Source organism: Camellia sinensis, chromosome 1 (genome assembly GCF_055761805.1).
Source record: "Camellia sinensis isolate YWXY chromosome 1, ASM5576180v1, whole genome shotgun sequence".
In the NCBI taxonomy this organism is placed as follows: domain Eukaryota; kingdom Viridiplantae; phylum Streptophyta; class Magnoliopsida; order Ericales; family Theaceae; genus Camellia; species Camellia sinensis.
The window spans coordinates 131913937-131939701 of NC_138961.1; the positions used below are offsets into that span (position 1 = coordinate 131913937).

Below are 25765 nucleotides of genomic sequence, written 5' to 3' on the forward strand. Positions count from 1 at the left end.
GCATCAAATGCCTCAGCCAGACTGAGCACGAAAAAGCCTCAGCCAGACTGAGCATCAAAAGCCTCAGCCAGACTGAGCACCAAAAGCCTCAGCCAGACTAAGCATCAAACGCCTCAGCTAGACCGAGCGTATTTCAAATGTGCACTTGAGCATCAAAAGCCTCAGTCAGACTGAGCACGAAAAGCCCCAGCCAGACTGAGCATCCAAAGCCTCAGCCAGACCGAGTGTATTTCAAACGTGCACTTGAGCATCAAAAGCCTCAGCCAGTCTGAGCATCCAAAGCTTTAGCAAGACTGAGCACAAGAGCCTCAGCCAGTCTGAGCATCAAAAACCTCGGCCCGGCCGAGCACTAAGAACCTCGCTCAGACCGAGCAAAAGGCACTCGGCATGCCTAAGAAGTCTTAGCCAGACCGAGCGCCACAGCCCCAGGGTTAGACACAGGTTATTTTCTCCTCAATCAAACCCTCACAAGTTAGCTCGCTCCTCCTCACAAACCACGCCTCCCTCCATGAACCATCAACTTACTTGAGCAATGTGGCAAACACACACTTGTAATTTTACTACATTTTACAAGTTTAACTTTACTCTGCAATGAGTTTTTATTACAAGTTTAACTTTACTCTGCATTGAGTTTTTTATTACAAGTTTAACTTTACTCTGCATTGAGTTTTTATTACAAGTCCAATTTCGCTCTGCCTTAAGGAGTCTACCCAGTCCTTATTACAATTTCAATCCCACTCTGTCTTGAGGAATTCCTAAAATACAGCTCTTATCACAAGTTCACCACAAGTTTTTATCACATGTTTTCATCCATTTCAGACGCACAAGCAAAAAAAATGAAATGCACAACATAACTGAAATTTTATTTATCCACAACTTTATACAAAAGTTCATTACAGCAATTTAAAAAAAAAAAAAAAAACACAACAACAAAAACATTGTCGATGCACAGTCTCCTTCTTCTTCCTCCCCAGTTACTCCTCCTCACTGGAGAGGAGGTCTTCTTCTTCAATGCCCTCATCCAGGGGGGTTTGGGCCACATCGTCTTCGCCAATCGTTACACTACTAAGGTCTAAGTCTGGGATCAGCTCTTCAGCTCTACGTTTGAACGCCTTCCAGCCACTGTCCCAGTACTCAGCCATTTCGTGCTTATAAAAGTCTGACTGCTGGAAGCTCTCAATAACTTCTGCTTCAGTTCTGCCTCCAGCAGTCGTTCTCGATGGGCCCGCCCCCCCCAGATTCTTCCCTAGTCAGGCTGCTTGCGACCGCGGTATCAACTGCCATTTGAAATTCGGCAGACCTTTTGAATTGCTCCACTGCTGCGACGCACAGATCGGGATAAGCCGCCCTTTCAGAGGCTGCCTTCGCCCTCTCTTTGTCCAGCTCTTTCTGCAGGGTCGCCCATTCTGACGCAGCCTTTGCTTTCTCCGCCTCCAATTCCTTCTTCAGGCTCTCCTTCTCCACCGTGGCCTGCGCTCTCTCTGTTTCTAACTCCCTCTGAAGCCCCCCCTTCTCCTCTACTGCCTTGGCGCGCTCGCCCTCCAGTTTCTTCTGGAGATCGCCCACTTTGCCGTCGGCCTCATCTTTTTGCCTGACTAGCTCTTCATTACTGCTCATGGCCTCTTCATGTTGCTCGACTGCGACGGCGCAGGCTCTTTCGGCCTCCTCCAACTTCTTCTGCTCGCCAGCAAATTGGAACTCGAGCGACACAACCTGGCGGCGTGTGCTCTTCAGTTCCACCTCAACTGCCTGTAGATTAGCATGGGCAGCTTTCCAACTCGCCCTCTCCCACTCCAACTTCGCAAGCTGGGCCTTGGCCTCATCTGCCTTAAGTTTGGCAGCCCCCGCTTTTCTCAATAGAGCCCCTGCTAAGGTGGTTTCCTCCATTTGGGCGGAGCATAACCCCTTCAGCAGTTCAGCCTCGTTGAATCTGGATGCTGAGCACAGGACTGCCTCTTCTACGATCCCTACCAGGCGGTCTGCCCCTGCCCTAGCTGGGCCTTCTTCTCCCTTTAGCCGCCCAGCCACCGCGCGAGCGTGGTAGATCGCTGTGGTCAGACTAACTCCCCTTCCTTGGAGTGTAGGGCCCCCCTGGGGTTATTCTTTTCTTCTTAAGCCAGGGCCGCTTGCCCCATCTTCTCCTTGCCCTTCAGGGACGCCCCTCGTGACCCCCGCGGTGGTCGCCGCCACCACTGGCACAACCTCTATGCCCTCTGAAGCAACATCCACCGCTTCTGGGCCACCTACCCTTCCTGGGGTCCCCTCCACTTCTCCCCCCTCAGCCCCCTTGGCAGCACTGGTGTCCTTCACACTTGTCTCCCTCCTCATCTTCTGGGCAGGCACTTCCTCACTCCGCCTCACCCTCTTCTTCTTCTTCCCCACGCCCAACACCTCCATCTCCTTCAAAGACCTCTCCTTCAAAGGGTCTGTTGGGGCGAGGTCGAATCCTCTCCCTCGCAACCGGTTTTGGTGGTCGGTCAGCCTAGGACTCTTTGAATTTTTGGGCTTTAGCAAGGATGGCCTGATCCTTCGCCTCTTGAGCCCTTCTCCTCGCCTCTAACTCCGCTCGGTTGAGGTCCCCACTACTTGGTTTTGGACCCAACCCTGCCTCAAATAATGCAGACGGCTGAACGAGCTCGTCCCATTTGGCCCATTCTTTCTCCCTCCACTCATTCACCCTCTTTACCCTCCCCTCCGCGGTTGCTCCCAGTTTTGGCTCCACAGACCTGATGAGCACTTTCCAAATGGTGCGCACCCCAAGCCCCCCATTGGCAGATACGTAGAACCATCGTGGTCGCCATCCATTGATCTACGACGGTAGCCCTGCCACCAGCCCTTTCCCCACTGCTGCCTGCAGAGTGACCCACATCTTCTGCTGCCCCGAGGCCTTATAACATGCAAAAAATTCGTCTACTGTCATGGCCTCCCCTCCATTCGCTTTCGGCCACGCACTTACGCAGGCCAGCAGGATCTTCTATGCATTGGGCATTAGTTGCCCCGGTGCTACCTCCAGACGGTTGAGCACATCCATTACCACCTGCGGCAGTGGCAACCTCAGTCCACCCTTCAGAGCTTCCTCATAAAAGGAAAACTCTCCTGGCCTGGTGTTAGACGGCCTTTCTGTTGATGTCGGTAGCAATAACTCCACTTTCCCAGGGATCTGGTATTTTTCGCGGATAGCCTCCAACTTCGCCGCAGTAATCATGGATTTGTCAGCCTTCGTGTGCTAATGATCTGGTTCTGCCTGGCTGATTGGCTTTGGAGCTGCTATCATGGTGGAACCATGGGATCGTACCACCGACTCCCCTACCCTCTCTGTTCTATACTACGCCGCTAGCTCCACTGCATCATCATCTCCAAGTGGGTCCACCATGACAATTGCATTTCCTTCTTGGGCCATTTCTGTGGTGTGTTTGCGAATCGCTTCGGCGGCAGGTATAAGGAAATCGAAAAAGTGTTACAGAGGTGTATTGTGAGCAACAAAGGAATCCACACTTGAAATATTTGATTTTTCGTAAGCTAGTAGGTGAATCGAATAATGCCAAAAGCCCACGGTTTGCCCGTATTCCAAGGATCCCAATTAATTTTCGCCAATTGGAACACTTTTCAAAATCATCCGCCAAAACTGTCTCTTCAACACCCATAATGACTTACCGTTTCATTTATGATCCAACGCCTAATCTTCCCCCCCTACGAGATATTGCCACGTGTACGACCACAATCCACTGTCTCCTCTCCTTACCCTGTCTTTTCCACTTCAACTCACCACGTGACACGCCGCGTCTCGAGCCCCACGCCCCTCCACCTCACCCTTCGCGGTTGGCCCTCCTTGCTGTCGACCATACCACTCGGCCAACACCGTGGTCGGCCCTCCTCATGGTCAGCCCTGCCGCTCGGCCAAACACCGCGATCGACTCTCCTCATGGTCAGCCCTCCCGCTCGGCCAACCACTGCAGTCGGCCTTCCTTGCTGTCGACCATCCCACTCGGCCAACACCGCGGTCGGCCCTCCTCGCGGTCGGCCCTCCTCGCGGTTGGCCCTCCCGCTCGGCCAACCACAGCGGCCGGCCCACCCTTCGCGGTCACCCCTCCTTGGTATCGACCATCCCACTCGGCCAACCTTGCAGTCGGTCCTTTCCGTGATCGGCCCTTCCACTCGGTCGCCCTGCGCAGTCGGACCACCTCCCGGCCGGTTCACCCCCCTCGATCACCCCTTCTGGTCGACCTCTATCCTGCCAATCCCTAACACACTCATCTACATCATTAATATTCCCTTCATTGGACTAAAGCTGCACTCGGGAATGGGGGACTACTGACATGTATAAGCCCATAAAGGCCACGAATCACCTATGGACAATCCAAGCCCATCACTTGGAGCCCAGTGCATAACCCAACTGGTGAGGTCCAGGACAGTTGGAGTCCAACATGGCATAAAGAGCCAATGACATTCAGACACACGGCAAGAGAAGGACGAGCCATATCAGCAGACAAAGATCTGCAAAGTTATTACCACTGCACATCACCATTAATGCAGCCCATCACAACATTTATTACGACAACACCTCTCCGTCGGAACAGGAGCCCCTTACCCTGAACAAGGTAAGCTACAGCATAGGCTTTCGGCGAGGAGAGCAGGTCGAAAGGGACAGCGAAATGATTGCCAAAGGATATAAGCGAACGTTGAAGACAAGAAAAAGGTTAAGCTTTCCATCTCTAATCTCTCCCCATATACTCTACTTCTCTTCCTAACTTGCTCGTCGGAGGGTTCATTGGGAGACTACCCCGTTCCCCGTTGAACTTGTTTGCAGGTTATCCGGTGGGCTCGATCATTTGGGATTGGGCTTGAGGAGCTTGAACCGGTTCGCTCCATTCACTGGGGTAAACTGTATCAACAATACTAGTTATTAATGCAAAACAAATTGCAATGACATGAAAGCGTCAAAACTAATTACAATTGAATGGAAATCATATATTTTTTCACTAATTTTTATTTTTATTTTTATTTATTTTTATTTATTTTTTTACTTCTCTAAAAAAAAACTAGACCATTGCCTCTTTTCTTCTCCTACTTTCTTTGCCACCACCATCCATGACCATTGCGATGCTTAACCATTGCTAGCTACCTCAGTGGTTGACCATCGACGCCATGCTACCATTGCTGACCACCATGCCTCTTCCATCAACAATGGTGGCCAAGAGGCCAAAAGCAAGACATTCAGTCTAGATCGTACTCTTTTGCTCTCTTTCTTGGTAATGGTAGTTGTGGAGTTAGTTTGGGTAGTGAATTAAAGTTTTGGTGGTAGGCAGAGGGAAATGGAGAGAGGGGTTGGAGTTGTTGATTAGGGAAGGAATTGTTAGGAGGTAAGGATTTCGGTACTAGTTGACAATAGTGGCGATTATGGGCAAAGGAAAGTGAAGGTGTAAAGGGAAACGAATGAAGAGGATTGGAAATGTTGGTTGAGCAAAAATTAAGGTTTTAGTGGTGGCTTTAGGGGGTTGGATAGTAAAGAGTTTTAGTGGCGATCAATGATTATGGTAATGATAGTGGTTTGGTGGAGGGTAATAGTGGTATTTATTTTAGCATTGATGACGAAGATGATGATTGCGGTGGGAATGGCATGAAAGGGTGGCTGTGGTTATGGGGGTAACAAGAGAGGGATTGGAAAGGACGAGGGAATGTAAAACGTGGTGACTAGCCACGGGACTTGTAGCTTGTAGGGGAACAAAAAGTGGATGAAATAAGAAAGAGGAGAAGGTAGTTTTGTCTTTTCAACTAAATATTATATCTTTGAAATTAATTTTGAGTGTTGCTAATAGCACTCAATAATTACTTTGGATTCCCGTTTCTTTTATTATTTATTATAATTTTGTCTTAACATCAAATTACTAATCTATCCCCATTTTTACTCTTCCAAACCCAAACCCCAACCTACTCCATTCCCACTCCGATCGGCAACCTTTCCCGTTAACCTTCAACTCCGGCCAACAATCGCTACCACCCTCACCACTTACTAGTGCGCCACCACCCACGCCATTCTTGGACTATTCTTTGTCACCCTCAAAGCTTCGGTGACACTTTTCCATTACATCTTCACCCACCACCGCCACTTCCATGGCCATCGCCATGGCCATCGCCATCGCCATCTCCATCTCCACCCACCTTTCTCTTTCTCTCTCTTTCTTTTGCACTCAAGATCACAATCACAACCACAGAAGATTAGCAAAGGTAGCAACCCATCCTTCCTGCGGGATCAATCACTACTGCAACATTGCTTGTGATCTCCCAGCTTTAGTTCGGCAACTCTGGTCCACACCACCACCATTTGGTTGGTGGTCATCATTTGAATTACCACAATTTGTTTGGCGGTTTACACTTGAAGCTCCGCTATTTGTTCAGTATTGATTTTTCAAACCAGGTGTGACGATTTCAAATCAAGAGGAATTGGACATGAACATGGCAGATGAGGGCTTTGGGGTAGTTGTGTCAGTGGCTACGATGACAAATGGTTGAGATTAATAGAATGAGAGTTTGGGTGAAAGAAATGATATGGAGAGGATCGCTAGTAGGGGGAGAGAAAGGAAGTTAGGGTGGTGGGTTGTCGAAGGAAGAGAGTCGCCGGAGAAGGAGAAGGGCTGATGAAGGGTTGTTAGTGGACAAAGGTGGTTGAAGAAAGGTTGTCGGTGTAAGAGAAAGGTTGCCGAAGGAAAAGTGTAGGGTGAGAGCATGGTTTTAAAAATCAGACTGGACCGACTGTTCGACCGGTTGGGGTTTCAGTCTGGATATACTCTCTGAACTGTTCCAAGTAAAAAATTGACCTATTTAAAATTGGCAGTTGGACTGTCGAACTGGATGACTCGGAGACGGGTCAGGCGAATCGGCTGGGTTAATGGAACTAAAAATTTTGAACTTTTTTTTTTAATTTTAATTTTCTAACTATTTTTTGTCTTTCTTTTCATTCTTTCTTATTTTCTATATAAGAAAGTTTTGGTTAGAAATTCTCTTTCAAAGTCTTCTCTTGTGAGAAATCTCGTTTGAAATTATTGTGAAAATATCTACCTATTTATAAGAAAAAAAAATTATTCAAAAAAACTCAAGAAATTCATATGGGATTTAATCAAATTTATTGCAGTGATATTTGAAATTTTGATATTCCTCTAAAATTTTTGCTATTATTTCAATCAAATTATTTGAATTAAATCATATGGAGGGCAACATTGAATATTTAGTTTCCTCTTCCAAAATTAAAATTATTAATATTTTTGAGTAAAAAAAATATTCGGAGAATTATTTAAGATAATTTAATATTTTCAATTTTTTTTTTTTAATTTATAATTTTGTTACTTCTGTTTTTATTCTATATTAATGATATTACGGTTCGATTCCGGTTCAACTCGATGGTTGAACTGGTAACCCGTCCATCCAATTCCTTTTCTAGTTCGCTCACTGATTTGGTTTTTAAAATGTCAGGTGAGAGTTCAAAGGATATATTTGATATTATGGAGGGGGTCTAAAAAAAAAAAAAGTAAATTAATTTTGGTTATAGGATTCAAAAAATTAGAGGATCCAAAGTAATTATTAGGGTGATATTAACAAATCTCTTAATTTTTAGCATTTCATATCTATTGTAATTATGGAAAACATTTTACTTTTTGTCCTTTCTATATTTGTTTATTTGTTTGTTTGTTTGTTTGTTTGTTTTTTTTTGTTTTGGCAATTTTTAAATTTGTAATTGCCCAAACTACTTTACAATCAAACAAAATTAAATCACTCCATTTTAAATAACACATTTTCATATATAATTTTAGAACAAATTACACTGGCGGTCTTTATATTTTTACTGTTTGTGTGATTTTAGGCCTTACACTTTCAATTGATTTGATTTTGACTACTAATTTTAAATTGTCTTGAGTGTTTTTTAAGAAAGAATATCTCTAAATTGATTAAGATTAACCTACTGAGCTGGGTAAGTTTATAATTTTGCCCTTAAAATATGACACATGACACTCATATGTATATTTTTGATAAAAAAAAGTGTTAAGAGTTATAATTAATTAGACCAAATTGAGACAAAATCATAATTTAAGATCAAAATCAAGCCAATTGAAATTACAGAGATTAAAATGAGACAAAGATCAAACACAGGGACTACCGTTGTAATTTATCCATAATTTTAAGAGGGAATTTCATGTCAATGTAAAATTTAAAAAATAATTACAAATAAGTGGTAAAGTTTATAAATATTATTAATTATAATTATAATTTTTTCATAACTACGTAATAATTTTTTGAAATTACCACTTATTGGTAATTTTTCCTAATGTTAACAAGTTAACCACTCATTATTAATTAATTAATGGGAAGGGAGAGGCTTATCTCGAGTTGATTTTTTCCACTGGAGGGTATTGTTGGACTTTTGTTAACTCAGTTCACATTGATGATCTAAATTGTTTAATGTAGAGAGGGTTGATCGGATATCAATAACAACAATGATTCATCCCATTAAAAACATCACCACTAATAGCATTAATGCATTAAAAAAGTAAAAAAAAAAAAAAACACAATTCCAAGACCAAAACATCACATCATTAATGGCGGGACCCACTGCCACCTAATTAGTGGGAGTACTAATTAGTGCTCCCAAGCATTTTTCTATCAATAAAGAGCTCTACACATGTGGCAAAATAATAATAATAATAATAATAATAATAATAAAAATAAAAAACCCAACACGCAGGCACACATTGTATGAGAGATAAACTCTAGCCAACTCTTCTAAAACTCTTTTTCTAGCCAATTCAACAAATCTGTCTTCTTTGGATTCATGTCTCTCCCATTCCTCCAAACCCCTATATTTTGATTGAAAGACCTTTCGCATGAATTCGGATTCAATCCATTGATAATTAATTATATAACTACTTCTGCTTCTTTTGATTAACAATCTCTGAATGTCGATTTCGAAATTCGAATTATCACATACAAGTTTTTTTTATTATTTATTATTATTCTTCCAAGAATGATTTCGAATCCGAATTTGATATTGTACCCTTGTATTTCCAAGGAAGCTACGATTCTCGCCGAATTCAATTCCCAGGACGCTTCTCTCGCAACCCTAGCTTCCAAATGCCTCGACAACGCCCCTCCTCTACACACCACCTTCTCTCACACGATTTGGAAGAGAACTCACACCTTGATCCACCATCCTTTTCTCTATTTCACAATCTACGATCAAAATCTCCATAATTCCGAAGCTCTCTGTTTCCTCACGAATGTGAAACAATCATTTGACAAGATAATCTCAGGCGAGACAGCCAATTCTCTGGAGAATTTGAATTCTCATCGTTTTCAAGGCAAATTCAATCCCATCTTGGCGCCGCAATTGGACAGTGGAAGTTTGGATAGGCCGAAGAGCTTGAAGAAGAAGAAGAAAAAGAAGAAGAAGAAGAGGTCTAGTGTTGAGACGATCGGCCAAGGCAAAGACAAAGACAAAGACAAAGACAAAGATAAAGATAAAGATAGAGATGGATTGGTGGAAAACAAGGTGGATGTGTCGGAGGATGTAATTGTAATGAGCAGAGAACTCTCATCCATGTCGATGCAAAAGAATGGATTGTTTGTGGATGCAAAGGCGAAGAGGATTTGGAAGAGGCAGGCTTGGGTAGTGTTGTCTCTGGTGGGTTTGCAGGGGATTTAAATGCATTGAAGGTTGATTCAATTGCTTGTCTTCTCTCACAGGTCTGCCTGTCTGTCCAAAACTCGCAAATATTGTTTATAGATATGAACGAATGTTTCTGATTAATGGTAGTGGATTGATGGAATGATTTTTTTTCAACAAAATTGCTGTTTGTGATTTTCTCATATTGTAACCAGGCTTTTTGCTTTTGTGGGAGGCTTCCTCTCATAGTGTTTCTTCTAGTGTGATTATTAGGTGATTGTTCTCTTTTTCGCTAAAGCTGTGTTTCTAAAATTTTGAATTTGGATTTGGATTTGGATTTGTGATTTAAAAAAAAAAAAAGAAAAAAAAAAGAAAGAAAGGCTTTTTCTTTTTCTTTTTCTTTTTCCTTCTCTCACAAATCACTACAATCTAAGGTGGTGTTTAAAAGAAATTGAAAATTAAATATTGAAAAATGAATGCTTAATTTTTTAAGTTGGAAGATTATTTGATAAAAATTTTAGTGGTGAATTAAAAAGTTAATTATATATACGAGATGAAATTTGAAATTTATTATTTTCAAATTTTTTTCTTCCAATTTTTATAGGGCAGTGGTGGTGGTGGCAGCAGCGGCGGCAGCAATGGTAGTGGCTATGGTGCCAATGGGCAATGGTGGGGGTAGTGTGGGGATAGTGATTGCGGTGATGGTGGTGGGGTGATGTAGTAGAGGTAGAAGAAAGGTGGTGGTGGTGGTAGTATGGTGGAGGCAAGCATTGGTGTAGTAATTATGGTGGTGAAATGATGTTATTGGAGAGGTAGTGGCAGTGGCAACAACTGTAGTCAAATTTTTCTGAAGGTTAACCAAGAAGACCAACAGTAGGATCACTGGCTTCTTGCTGAGCCTCCAATTGTTGCTGCCTAGAAGGCTTTCTCCTGTTTTTCCTAGGGATTTCCTCATCATCTTCACATGAGTCAGCCAGACAGGCCTCACAAGAGCAGGCATTAAAGAAACTATGGCCATCTTGATTAGACACATGTATAGGAGAGCCCTGGGATGAAAAGGAATGGACAGGAACACCTTCAAACATGTTGATTTTGGGGTTGAAAATCATTGGTGCCGAAGATTGGAACATTGCCCTTAGGAAAGGTGATTTCCATAGATCCATGGGGAAGAGTAACATAATGAGGCCACAATAAATTGGCAATCTCAAAATGCAGTTGCTCATAACAAAGTACTCCGTTGCATTTTGGTATTTGGAGTGGGAATTTTCCAGGCATGGCAAGTGTTATCTTGAGTAACAAATTCAACACAGAGGGAATTCTTCTTCATTCTATTGTGAGGAATGTAAGAACATAAAGCACTCAACAGGAGGTAGAAGAGGAGTTGAAGCGGAAGGTGGTGGTAAGGGTTTACATGAACTAGGGGAAGGAATTTGGAAATTTGGTCTACCATGTTAGTATCCTGGTGGCGGTGAAATTATAATGGTGCACCTTAATATGTATTAAATTTTTTTTATAAATTTAGTTAGTTTTATGTAAGAATATTGCTATTTAAAATTTTCTCTAACTTTTGATTTACATTTTAAGAATCACTTAAACTTTTGAGTGATACAAATTGTGATTATCAAACCGATTTAATTGATTTTCATGTAGGCTCAATTTGTTTGTGATGAAAAAGGTAGAAAGTGAGGGAAAGAGTGAAAGAAAAAAAAGGGGGAAATTACCAGGAAGTCTTGTTTGAAAAGCGTGTAGTCTATTTAGTCCCATAATTTTTTGCTTATACCCAAAAGTTCTATACTGTTATTCTTCTTCTTCTCTGCCTCTCTTCTTCTTTGTCTCTTTTTATCTTTGTGTTTTCCGGCGATCGTTGACGGGTAACCATATCTTGCTTCTTCTCTTTCTCTTTTCGATATATAGTCGCCGGCGACCGACGACTACCATCGACTGAGATTCACCGGCAACCTCCGACCGCCGACTACTTACTTCACTCTCACCGACAATAAAAAAGACATGCTTCCGACGAAGAAGATGAGTAGATTTACATCAGATCTGATGTAGATCTACATTAGATCCGGCTAGATCTAAACAAAAAATAGTTGTCGGAGTACAATCCTCTCTCTATAATCGCCTCTCTCTTTCGATCTCTTATTTTTTTTTACATTTTCTCTGTTATACACTTCTCTTTTTTCTGTTCTAATGGAGAAAATTTTTAAGTTTTGAACAAGTTATTTTCGAGTTTTAGTTACAGGTGGTGAAAACTGTAAAATTTTACAGTTTTAAATTTTTTTGTGCTGTTTTGATTTACATCAGATCTGAGTAGATCTATATCAGATCCGGCTATATCTAAACAAAAAATAGTTGCCGGAGTACAATCCTCTCTCTATATTCACCTCTCTCCTTCGATCTCTTGTTTTTTTTTTTTTTTTTTTTTTTTTTTTTTTTTTTTCACATTTTCTTTGTTATACACTTCTCTTTTTCTGTTCTAATGGAGAAAATTTTTAAGTTCTAAACAAGTTATTTTCGAGTTTTAGTAACAGGCGGTGAAAACTGTAACATTTTGCAGTTTTAAATTTTTTTGGTGCTAGTATGAATCATGGTATAAAACTGTAAAATTTTACAGTTTCATAACAGTCTTTAGAACTGTAAAATTTTACAGTTTCATAACATGTTTTTCAGTTTGATTAATAAGAATAAATACTTAATAGATTTTTGCTTTGAAACTGTAATATTTTACAATTTCAAAACTTACTTTTCAGTTTGGTCAATATTGGAGATTATTTGCTTAAACCTTACAAAAATTGAAGAATAGTATATGTTTTTTCCATTGTTGCTATTTTTTGTCGTTCCATTTTTTTTTCTTTTAGTTTATCAATATTTAGCACATTTTGCTATATTTTTTCACTCTAATTTCTCCATTTATTATTATTATTTTTTTCCGGCGATATTTTGGATATTTCGGTGAATCTCCAATGATGTTCTTAACGTTCCGTGAACGTTCTGAACATTCCGGCCGGCGACTTCCATTAACGTTCTTAACACTCCGGTGAACTTTCGGCGATACTCCGGCGACTTTCCGATGATGTTGAATATTCCGACGAGTTTTCGGTGACTGTTTGACTGAAGTTTGACGGTAGTAGAATGTAACAGCATCTGTAAATTGAAAAAAAAAAGAAAAGGATTTTTTGGTAACAATTAAAAATATATAGGACTAATTCGTGTAAGTGTTTTGTTTGGGGATTAGATAGATCTTGAACTTTGTATATGAGACTTATTGGTAAGTTCTCCCCCCCCCCAAAAAATAATATATTTGTGATTTGTTTAGCTTGAAAGTGATAGAAAGTAGAAAAAATAATAATTTTCTTATACAACCAATATTAGCATTGTTAACCGTTGGAGATTTCCTAAAAACTACAAAACTTTAATTATTTTTTTATTTTTTATTTACTATTTTAATAGTCTTATTTATTTATTTATTTTAATAGTCTTATTTATTTGAATTTTAAATATGTGTTTGGTTTCAAATGCAATAGGTGTGTCTGTTCCTAATAGACACCATAGAGCCTTTTTATATAGGACTCTAACATTGGGAAAAAATATATAACGTTCTCTATTCTCTCTCTCTCTCTACTGTATTTTTATATTCCATATTTTTGGGCAATTGATACATTCTTGGCAAATTCTTCTGGTATAACTGTGCATTGTGTTAGATCCTGTAAAGTTTTGGGTTGTATCTTGGAGTCGTTTGTGATCGTTAAAACTTGTACGGAGGGAACGCATAACGACTTTAGGACAGCGTCTTTAACGTGCATCTCACAATCACACATGCTATTTTCTGAACCATTTTTTTCATTTTCTTCTTACTCTGTTATGTATATATATAGTTTTATTGAATTGTTAAAACTTATTTTCAGAATCTGTTTTGCTTTCAATTTTATTCTATAAAATTGATTTAAAATAATTATTGTTCAATTCTCCTAAAGTAACTAATTTTAAATTTCTTGCGAAAAATACAAGAAAACACACCAAAAAAAGAAAAGAAAAAAAGAATGTCAAAATTATTTATAATTAGGACTGCAAACGAGCCGAACCGAGTTTTAGTATGTTTGGACTTGTTTATTAAAATTTAACTAGTTCAAACTTAAGGTCAAGCTTAATAAAAAATTTAACGAACCGAGCTCAAGCCGAGTCGGCTTAGGCTTGACTCGAGCTCGAGCATATTCACGAGTCTTAATGAGCCAAAAAATTTATAAATTTATACTTGTGTATGAGACTAAAGTTATAATTAAAATTTTGATTATACAGTTATATCTATTCCTTAACTTGGCATTTCAGAATAATTGTTATTGAGATATAAATGTCCTTGTCAATATCCAAAGGCTTAGGCTTGTATCTTCAATCTTGTTGAATTGTATAAATAACCATTGCATTTGTAGTTAGTGTTACATATTCAAGAGGTTGTTCAGATTTATTTCTTTAATTGTGCAGTGTCATCAGAATAGATTTGAAGAGAGCTGTAAACATTTTCGCAACAAGTGTCCCCAATTTAAGCAAGCTCCAAATTAATATCGTGCCGTTGATTGCTGCTACTACATGAATGTCTAGAGCTCACTGATGTCTATAAATTATGCTTTTTGATTAGAGACTGTTATATCTATGGATGCAGTAATTATCCCGTTATTAGAAAAATGCTTCATTTTAAGTAGCTTTGCTAGTTTATATAATTGGTGTGATATATCTATACTATCTACATTATTATTATTATTATTATTATTATTATTATTAAGTGAAGGTTGAATTTGGTGTCTTAGCCTTTTTCTTGTTTCCTCTTATGTCACATGTCATTTCTTTATTTAAAACAAAACAGTTATACAAAGAAAACACACAAGACTCAAAACTTTGATCTTGAGTTTAGAAAATAAAGTTTTTACCATTTGAGCAGCACATATATTTTGATATTAATTAATTTATTATTTATTTTTATTTTTACTTGTTAAATTACACATAATATCCAAAGGTTTTTCCTTCTCTTTCCTTGGGTTCTAGCCCTAACAATTTGTATTTATTTATTTATTTTTAGTAGTGTTTTTTTGTGTGTTGAAATTCTAAAAATTTTGCCACTGTCATGTAAGTAAATTTCTCAATTGCCACTATCAAGTAATTTTTCCTTTAATATTTTCTATTTTTAGTTGATTCAACTTTATAAGGTGGAATATCTTTAAATTCGATCTCTGAATTAACTTGAATTTTTGATTTATTCACACTCGTTGCTTACCCAGGCACATTTGATTGGGGTATTAATACTGTATTTGGTTGGGAATTTAGAAAGGAAAATGAAAAAGATGTGTAAAACTAGGTGAAGTATAAACATATTTTATTCACATTTTAGTTTTTTTTTTCAAATCTCTCAACCAAACACAACGCAATAGGGAGATTGAATGTGGACGGAATATGAGTCCAATTTGATTGTAGAGAGTAAGGGAATAATGAAGAGAGGATTGGAAGTGAGGAACATTTAGGTTCAATTGGATTATTAAATTTTGTGATTGCTTTGTACGGTAGTAAATTTTGAATTATTTTTATATTTAATTTTTTTTCTTTGTCCAATGATAAACAACAATTATATATTCTTATTTTATTCAAACTAAATTTAATACTTCACTCATTTTATCCAATTATTATTATTAATTTTTTTAAAAGAAAATTATAAAACAGTTTTATTAAAATAAAAGTAAACAATATATAAACATACCGATCAAGGAAAAAAAAAAAAAAAAGACCTTAAAAGACCAAACAAACAATCTATAACCTAACAAGAACTACAACTAACAAAATACAAAACTGTCAAAAAAATAACTATGATCTACTGATTTTATCACATATGTGGTTTGAAAAAGTAAGATCTATATCAAACCTATCGTCAACGTCGTCTCTGTACTTTGGTCACTGCCAAATGCTATAGTTAAAGAGAAAGCACACCCATAACAATATGGGAGGAGGATTGAGAGAAGAGAGAACTATTGTGGGTATCGAAAATTTTAAAATCTATGCCAAAACTGGAGAAAAAGTTTCAAACCCCTCTTTCTAGGCAATAAAAATTTAGATCTACACTTGAAAATATTTTGAGAAGTCGTCGGAGATAGGCCAAAAAATTGTCAGAGGACACTAAAAATTGCCTAGAGAGAGGCTCTACAGTGCCCCCTCTCTAGGCATTCCATCCAATTATTTATTTCATCTATTTTCTCTTCAACGAAAAGTTTAGAAGGCCAAGTCAGCAGTTTCATTGACGGTAAATGTTAGAATAGTTCAAAATGTAAAATTGATATAACTAAAAAGATTGGAGTGGTTGGTTTTTTAGGAATAACTGAGGCTATAAATGAAATATTCTCAAAACAAAAAGACCAACAGATGCATTAAAAATATAAAAAATAATACTAACATATGAAAAAAATTCGTTAAAAAAAAGAAGAGAGAGAGAGAGAGAAATTTAGAAGTAGTATAGCATTCAAAAGTAAACTAAAGAGACTTTTTGACAAACTTCACAGGGGTGATTTTGTTAATTTACACATTATTTGTTGTGTTTTTTTATATTAAGAGGGTGTATTTAAGAACTCACATAAATATACAAGATTTACAATAGATTTCATTCTTATTATTGAGGTTATGGTTTACTATTGCAACAACATCAATAGAAAAATTTTATTTTATTAAATATTATTACGGGTATAATCGTTATTATCGATTTTATTAAATACGAAATTTTCAAAGAATTTTATGCAGTACATTCAGAAGGTCCTCTATAGATTAATATACAGCAATGTTAGGTATCATGAAATTTTTTTCATGAAAATAATCACGAAAGCTTTGTGACTCTTGGATTACACTTAGAATAAAGCACCACACACTAATCAAGGTAATCCAAAGATCATAAAGCTTTCATGATTATTTTCATGAAAAAATTTTCATGATCTCTAACTTTTCTCATTAATATATATTGCAACAGGAAGCATCTAAACTATACATTGAAAAAAGATTAACCTCCTCTCTATGGTGGTGTTTAATAAAGTTGAAAACTGAAAATTAAGTATTAAAAATTGAATCTTAAATTTTTTAAATAAAAAAGTTATTTGATAAAAATTTAACTACTCAATTAAAAATAAATTATTTGATATATATAAGATAAAATTTAAAATTTATTATTAAATTATATATTTTAATTTTTTTATTGTGATGGTGGTAGTGGTGGTGGTGGTGGAGGAGAAGGAGAAGGAGAAGTAGTAGTAGTGGTGGTGGTATATGAGAGAGAGAAAATTAGGTGCTTTTTATTACAAAAAGCAACTATGCTGACATCATCTAATGTCATCCTTTATAATATATATATATATATATATATATATATATATATGAATCTTATTCCGTAAAATTGTGTTTCTGTTTCAGAATAGTAACCAAGAAGAGTATTTTTTTAGCAATTTTATGATTAAAAGATCTTGATGGAAAACCTCTTAAACTTGATTCATAAAATCTGTGAACTTTAAGTGTTGTATCTTGATCCGTCAGTTTGCTCAAGGCCCAAATATTTCCTGGGCCTAGGTTTAATTTTCCAACCCATGACTTGGCTCGACCCAACCCGAATTTTGGCAGAAGTCTGCGCAGCCCGACATGGGCCGGCCACACCCCGGACCTAGTGAGGCAAGCCGGGCCAAGCCAAATTTACACTCCTAAGTGAAATGATACAAAACCGACAGTGTGAGTTGTTTTAAGAATATTGATTTGATAAATTCCTTTTTCACTATAAATGGTAGGCAACCTTTAAAGTGCCACTGTTAGAAATTATGTTCATGCCCCTGTATAAAAGGTCGTACTGGGTTTGTTTTGAAATTGTATGTTTTATATCAAGCCTATATATATACTTAGCCTTGAAAATGTATACTACAATGAAAAGTATAAATGCTAAATGCCTAGGTGGTTTAAAATGGCAGTCCCAGCAAAATGAACGTCATTGTTTTCCTCAGTTTTGATTTGCTTTCCTTAGTTTTATTTTCTGATTATTGCCCAGTAATGATCTTTAATTACCTGGAACGATGAAATATGTTGTTGCTAATATAAAAAATGGCATTAACTATGTTGTTGCCTTTTTGCTTTATGATATGCAAGTATTCATAATGTATACCCCATTTTCTCTTTAGCTAGTCGCATAATCAGGTAGTTGGTATCAGGAGGGATAATCTAGAGGTTGATACTTCATCTTATCATTGCAAGTAAGCTTTGAGACATAGTGATTGCTTTATTATCATCCCCCATTTACTTTATTCTTCTTCCATTTATTTGTGTTGTTTTTTTTGTTTTTCCCTTATTTGTTTTGATAATGATTTGATAATGATTTCAGCGTTGTACAACTCGTACCCCTTGACTCCGTCGATTCATCCTTGGCAATTGGGTTTTACTGCAGGGACAAAGGTATGCATGCTGGCTGGCTGTTCTTGATTAAATTCCATACATTCATTTTATTATTGCTCAAGGAATGAAATTTTTTTTACCATGATGTGTGGGTGAAAATCTGACCACACTGCCCGCCTAGTAATCAGCTGGAGTGCACTGGCAGAATAGATGGCTTTAACAAACCTATAACAGAAAGAAAAGGCTCCGGCGGTGGCTCTTCCACCCGGGGGCACTCCGACGATCAAGTCAGTATATCTCTAAAAGATAATCAAGTGTTAAACTCACAAGCTTGAGTATATAATAGCGTACCTTAGACCCACGGGGGTGCCTCTCTTTTATAGTTTACTCAATCCAAGTCCTACTAGAAGCCTGACTTCTACGGACTTCAATTCAATACTGACTTTGGACTCTTCAAGAGATAAAGATAAACTCCCTAAGAGTTTTATCCTTATCTTTAGCAAAGTCTTCTCCTTCCTCTAGGACTCTTGCCCTTTATCCATTTATCCGCTTATCTCGAATTCCGATATCTTCGGAGATCACCTCGGCCTCGCCAAAGATAACCTCGGCATAACTACCACGACACGTGGCACCTCGGCTGACACGTCGGTGTCACCATGCCACGTGTTGGTATTCAGAAAATACATCCCCACAACTGCCCCCTAGGTTCTATTACCTCGGCATTCTGAGGTGATGGAACCTATATCTGTATTTTCTTCCAGTACCTCAGCGTAAGAACTCTTCGGCAGAGATCATTCATTTTAGGCCGACATGCCTTTATCAGAGAACAAGAACTCAAACGAACTCCCCCACGCGCATGAGCTGTCATGCACTTCTTCTTAACCGTTTCTCTTACGCGTCTTTACCTTATTGGTCCATGCCAGCGACGCGCTTATTAGCCGTCTTAATCTGTTTGCGCCGTCTGACGCATACGTTCCTCCAGGCGCAATAAATGCCCTGTTTTGCCGTCGTTTCAAGTTTTTGATAAAACTTTACTTTCTTTCTTCGTTTCTTTACTTTTGCACTTGATTTTCTGGCTTTCTCTCTCTCTTAAACTTTCCCAAATCCGCCATTACTCTAGCTTCTGCAACCGTCTTCATTCTTCCATTTCAGTGAAGCTTTTGCCGTTCCGTCGTGTATGTAACCGTTGCCTTACTTTGGCGAACTTCATTCCGGCTTCATTTGTTCTGGTAAGCCTCTGTTCCTCTCATTCCCAATTTTTTCTATGTGTTTTTGTTTACTTATTGCCATTATTGCTCTGTTCAAACCTTTGATTTGCTGAACTATTCATCTGGATGTATGATTTTACTCATATTTTGAACATTTGCACTGTTTCAACACTTTTCTTGCCACTGTTCTTGACCTTTTACTTTTATATTTCTTTCGCTTCTGAGAACCATACCTCTGTTCTTTGATTCTGAAACGTCGTTCTTTGTTTCTTGTTTTCCAGATTCTGCCTTTAATTTTTGCCTTCATAGATTTAGGTTTTGGGTTTTGTCTATAGAACCTTTAATTTTTAGGAAAAACTGAAACAATCCTTACCAGTATATACCTAGGGTTTCGCCGAGGTCCCGATAACCCCTTAAGAGCACATTCTTTCTGAAACCTAGCTTTCTGTCTTTAGGCCGACGTTATGGGTATGTGGAGACATAGGGTTAACACCTCGACCAAACTTGAGTACTTTAGGCAGGAGTTCTCCGTCCCTGCCAATGTCCACCTGAAACTGGCTGGGGATGATGACTCTATCATGCCTACCGAAAACACCATGCCTCTCCCTATTGTAGCCTTTACTGAGTGCGGACTTCGGCTTCCACTTAACATTATTTTTCGCGAGATTCCGCATTATTATAAGTTGAACCCTATGCAACTTGCCATAAACTCTTATCAAGTGATTTTTGGTATTATCGCCTTAGCCAAACAAGAAAACGTTAGAATTACTCTAGCCGACATACAGTATTGTTACACCATGTGCCCCCTTAGCCTGAAGGAAAAAGGTTACATCTACTACCTCAAGCCGAGGTCCACTGAATTCAAAATCGTAGCCGACCTCCCAGACTCCAACAAGGGGGCTGGAGATGACTACTTCATTGTCTCTGGAAATTGGGAATTTTCCCCAGACGAAGATGTCCATCTATACCCTCTTCCTCGAGCGGTTAAAGAGGGCAAGGGTAAGAGCCCAGTGTTATTTACTTAGTTGTTTCTTTCCAAGTCTTCAATATTTTGTCTGTTTCTAATGTCTGTTTCTACTTGCAGACGTTCGCAAGCGAGCGAAAGACTTTCGCCAATCTTACGTACTTAGCAAGGACCTGAAAAAGCTCCTGGACTTGCCTGTCCACAAAAGGAAAGCACCTCTTCTTTTGAACTTTATTCCTACGTACAAATCCACTCTGCCTGACGTCCCGAAGAAGAAGAAGAAGAGTCTTTCTCCACCTTCTGCTATAACTCTTCCCACTGCTTCCACATCACGAGCAGACCAAGGATCCACTTCTGACCCAGTAGATCTGCCATCTACTTCAGGCCATACTTAATCCCAATACCAGAAAGAAGACGTCGGTGTCGACTTGTCAAGACTGCTGAGATGGGTCACCCGAAGCTTGTTGCTATTGATCTCTTAGCTGACCTACCTGTCGATGTTGATGCTGTTCCAACTCAATCCGTGTCCCTACCAAAGCCGAAAAGAATAAAAAAAGCTCAGCCCAAGGCCAAAGTCACTGTAGTTGACACTGAAGATACTCTGCCAATTTCACAATTGGCTGGGAGTAAGAAGACTTCTTCTGCTCCTGCAAAAAGGTCTGTTGAAACCCAACCCTCTGAATCCACACAGTCAAAGAAGCTGAGGTCATCGTCTGCGACGACCTCGGGTTCTAGAATACCAAAAGTCCCCTGGACACCTGAGATTACTCTAGAAGATAAGCCTGTCCTTGCCAGCGACAACACCGATGATATAAACGTTGGCGTGGCACTCAGTACTGCTCTGCTCCTCCTAGGCGATCTTGAGCGGAATGCCAAGATGAGTGAGTATGAGAACTACACCTTAATGCTCCAGCACTCCGTTCAAGTAAGTGTTCCTGTTTTTCTTTCTGTTTCATACTTAAAATATTTTCTAATTCTTTTATTTTTCTTTCAGGCCATCCAGCATGCTCACTCGTTTTCAGTGCAATCTTTTAAGGACCGGGAAAGGATGACCGAGATGAAGAAGGAGTTTTCTGCCCTGCAGAAGACCAACAAAGGTCTTCAACTAAAAATGAAGAAGCTGGAAAACCAGGCCGAGGCTGCAACTAAGGCCCAACAGATAGCCGAAGAAAAAGCCGAATCAGCCGAGGCCATAAAAAAGGTTGCTGAAGCCGAGAAGATAGAGGCCGAGGACAGAAAGGTCCAAGCTGAAAAGGAGTTGCAGGAGGCCCTGGCCACCAAGGATGTCGAAATTAAGGAGGCCGACGAAAAGGCATACGCCCAGGGTATGGCTGACGTCACTGAAGAATACAAACTTCAGGTCAGGCAGGCATGCAACAGGGGCTTCTCCCTTGGTTGGATGTCCCTGATAAAGAAACTTGATCTTCCTGTTGATTCACCCTTCCGCAATGCCGATGCTATCCCTCTTCCCTTCCCACCATCTCCACCTCCAAGTCAACCTGAGGATGCTTCTGAATCTGAAGATGAAGATGGAGGTGAGGACGAGGATGAGGCTGAAATCTTGGTAAGGAAACCCAGGGAGGCTGTTGGGGCTAAGTCTCCTTCTCTGAATGAGCAGGTCTTGGATCTGACTCAAGATGAAGATGGTGATGCAGTTGCCAAGGAAGCTACCCCGGAGCAGGGTTTGTCCGACATTCCTCAGGTCAACAAGAGTATTGACGAAACTCTTGTCGAGATTGATGCCGAAATTGCTGCAGATAAGGAAGCCGAGGTATCTCTTCAGGAGACCTCCAAAGTTCAAATCCAGCCAGATGCTGATGTTAAAAAGTCGTAACTTTCATGTCTTTTCTTTTGCACCCTTATACTTTGTTTTGTTTTCTGGACAATGTAAGCTTTCTCTCATGGCCGATGTGCCTTTCTTTGTTTCTTCGAAACAATTTACTTCTGGTAGGCCGTAGTGCCTTCTTTTGTATACAACTGCAACTGTTTTTCTATGGATGCCTCAATCTTTTAATTTCTCTTGATTTGCTTCTGTATGGTTCTATACTTTAGAATATTTTGTATGCCTTTCATATCTTGCCACCTTTGTGCAATCTTCTCGGGGTCACATGTCTCGGGCATAATAACTACAAGTTTTACTTCGGCAAGATACTGACCTGCAAACTTTTCATAAATTTCAACAAGTGTGAAACATATACTTATTCAATGTCAACTTTGCGAATGCTTCTTAATATTTCAATCAAGTGTTTAGACAGTGATTTTAGTCTAAACTACTTGTAAATTGCTACAAATTTCAATCAAGTGTTTAAACAACATACTTAGCTTTTACCTCAACCTGTAAATTGCTGCAAATTTCAACAGATGATCACATGTCGGCTTAACATTATCTTGTAAATTGCTACAAATTTCAACAAGTGTTAAGCATCTTCTTTGGTTGGACCAACCTGTAGATTGCAATAAGTGTGCAAACTATGACCTCGGCTTAACTTCGACTTGTAAATTGCTACAAATTTCAACAAGTGAAGATAAGGAATCAGCTTAATTCCAACTTGTAAATTGCTACAAATTTTAACAAGTGATTTAAGGAATAATCTCGGTTTAACTTCGACTTGCCAATTACTACAAATTTCAACAAGTGAAGATAAGGAATCAGCTTAATTCCAACTTGTAAATTGCTACAAATTTCAACAAGTGAATTAAGGAATAATCTCGGCTTAACTTCGACTTGTAAATTGCTACAAATTTCAACAAGTGAAGATAAGGAATCAGCTTAATTCCAACTTGTAAATTGCTACAAATTTCAACAAGTGAATTAAGGAATAATCTCGGCTTAACTTCGACTTGTAAATTGCTACAAATTTCAACAAGTGAAGATAAGGAATCAGCTTAATTCCAACTTGTAAATTGCTACAAATTTCAACAAGTGAATTAAGGAATAATCTCGGCTTAACTTCGACTTGTAAATTGCTACAAATTTCAACAAGTGAAGATAAGGAATCAGCTTAATTCCAACTTGTAAATTGCTACAAATTTCAACAAGTGAATTAAGGAATAATCTTGGCTTAACTTCGACTTGTAAATTTCAACAAGTGAAGATAAGGAATCAACTTAATTCCAACTTGTAAATTGCTACAAATTTCAACAAGTGAATTAAGGAATAATCTCGGCTTAACTTCAACTTGTAAATTGCTACAAATTTCAACAAGTGAATTAAGTGTCTCTGTTTTCTCTCTGCCCCCAATGTGAACCTGAGTTCTACTTGGGTTCTCATTATTCATGTCTTAAAAACACCAATATGTAAAAAGGGAAAAGATTTTATTGATGACATCGGCCAAAAACAGTGCACATCTAATAATAGAAGAATTTCAAATTACAAGTGTTCCAAGGTCTTGGCAGTGCTTTGCCCTCGTTATCTTCTAGCCGATAAGCTCCATTGCTTAATACCGAAGTAATTCTGTAGGGTCCTTCCCAGTTTAGGCCAAGCTTGCCCTCTCTAGGATCCTTCTTGTTGCCGACGACTTTTCTAAGGACTAGGTCGCCGACTTGAAAATCTCTTGGATTGACCTTCTTGTTGTAAGCTCTAGTAAGCTGTTACTGGTATACTGCGAGCTGTATTGCAGCTTTCTCTCTTCGTTCTTCCAAAAGATCCAGATCTCGGGCTAAGAGTATGTTGTTGGTGCCATTCTCTACTCCCTAGGTCCTTGATCCCAGGGATGCCGATCTCCAATGGGATGACAGCTTTTGTGCCATAAGCCATGGCAAAGGGGGATTCCCCTATTGATATTCTCGGCGTAGTCCGATATGCCCAAAGCACGCTGGGCAACTCGTCTACCCACTTTCCTTTTGCTGCCTGCAGCCTCTTCTTTATTCCATCCAAAATTACTTTGTTGGATGCTTCTGCTTGCCCATTACTTTGGGAAAAACTTGGTGTTGAAAAGTAATTATTGATCTTGAATTTCGCACAAAAGTTCTTGATGAGTTTGCTGTCAAACTGTGTTCCGTTGTCGGCAACTATTGCTCTTGGAATCCCAAATCTGGTGATAATGTTTCTCTATATAAAGTTCTTGACGTCCACATCTCGGATTTTGGCAAGAGGTTCTGCCTCTATCCACTTTGTGAAGTAATCTGTTGCCACTAGCAAGTATTTTCTCTACCTAGTTGCCTGGGGAAGTTGCCCAACCAGATCAATGCCCCATTGGGCAAACGGCCAAGGACTGGATACTAGGTTCAGGTCAGCAGCTGGCTGATGTATCAAAGGTGCAAACCTTTGGCATTGTTCACACTTCTTCACGTAGGCTTCAGCATCCTTTTGCATGTAGGGCCACCAATACCCCTGGGTAATGGCCCTATGGGCTAATGATCTGCCCCCAGCATGGCTTCCACAAATTCCTTCATGAATTTCATATAGGAAATCTTCAACCTGCAGAGGGTGTACGTACCTTAAAAGTGGTCCAGTGTAGGACCTTTTGTAGAGGTGTCCATCTTTTGTCAAACAGAATCTTGCCGATTTCAGTCTGACCTTGTGTGCCTCTTTACGATCTTCTGACAGATTTCCTTCTTTCAGGAATGCAACAATTGCATTTATCTAGCTTGGCCCCATGTCCACACACATTGCTTACTGCTCTGTGCTCTCTGGTTTTATGCTCGGGCCCGACATATAGTCGATCATAATTGTTCTTGTTTTTCCAGTCTGCATTGAACTTGTCAGGTTAGCCAACGCATCAGTGTGGGTGTTGTCATCTTGGCTAACTTGGAGTAGTCGGCAGTTCTGAAATAGGGCTGCCAATCTGATGACCTCTTTTGCATATGCCGACATCCTTCCGTCTCTGGTTGCAAATTCTCCTGTTGACTGGTTAACAATAAGTTGTGAATCACAAAAAACAATTACCTCATCTGCTTCGGCTGCTGCTGCCAGCTTTAGCCCTGCAATTAATGCTTCATATTCCGCTTCATTGTTTGAGGCCTTGAACCCTAAACGAATGGACTGTTCTATAATTTCTCCATCTGGAGATGTCAGCAGTACTCCTGCCCCCGCTCCTTGCCGGTTCGAATTTCCATCGACAAACAGTCTGAATGAGTCGTCGATGTAGATGCTGTAGGGTCTGAGTTTTTCTTTCCTTTGCTCTTTTGCCTTTGGCTGGGATTCTCCTTGCTTGCTGGCACAATGCTTATCTTGGCTCAACGGAGCCCGATGTTCGATGGTTTCGGGGTGAATTCTGCCACGAAGTCGGCCAAAACTTGGCCTTTAATTGCTGTTCTCGGCCTGAACTCCAGGTCATACTGGCCCAGGGCTACTGCCCATCTTGCTATCCTTCCTGTTAAGTCTCCTTGCTGCAACAAAGACTTCAGTGGGTGCTCCGTTAAGACCACAATTTTATGCGCCTGAAAGTAATGGTTCAACTTCTTTGAAGCCATTACTAAGGCTAACATTAATTTCTCCAGTGGTAGATACCTTGTTTCTGCGCTGGCTAAGGTTTTGCTTACATAGTAAACAGCCTTTTGCTCCTCTTTTTCTTCTCGGATTAGTACTGCACTGACTGCGTGTTC

At 39.4% G+C, this 25765-nt stretch overlaps 1 non-coding gene across 1 annotated transcript; it reads left to right on the top strand.

The window, feature by feature from the left end:
- Positions 1–8747: 8747 nt before the first annotated feature.
- LOC114316154 (uncharacterized) lies at positions 8748–11308 on the top strand. Its single transcript, XR_014338877.1, has 2 exons — positions 8748–9732; positions 10257–11308. It is a non-coding gene; the product is annotated as an uncharacterized LOC114316154 (transcript).
- The last annotated feature ends 14457 nt before the right edge of the window (positions 11309–25765 follow it).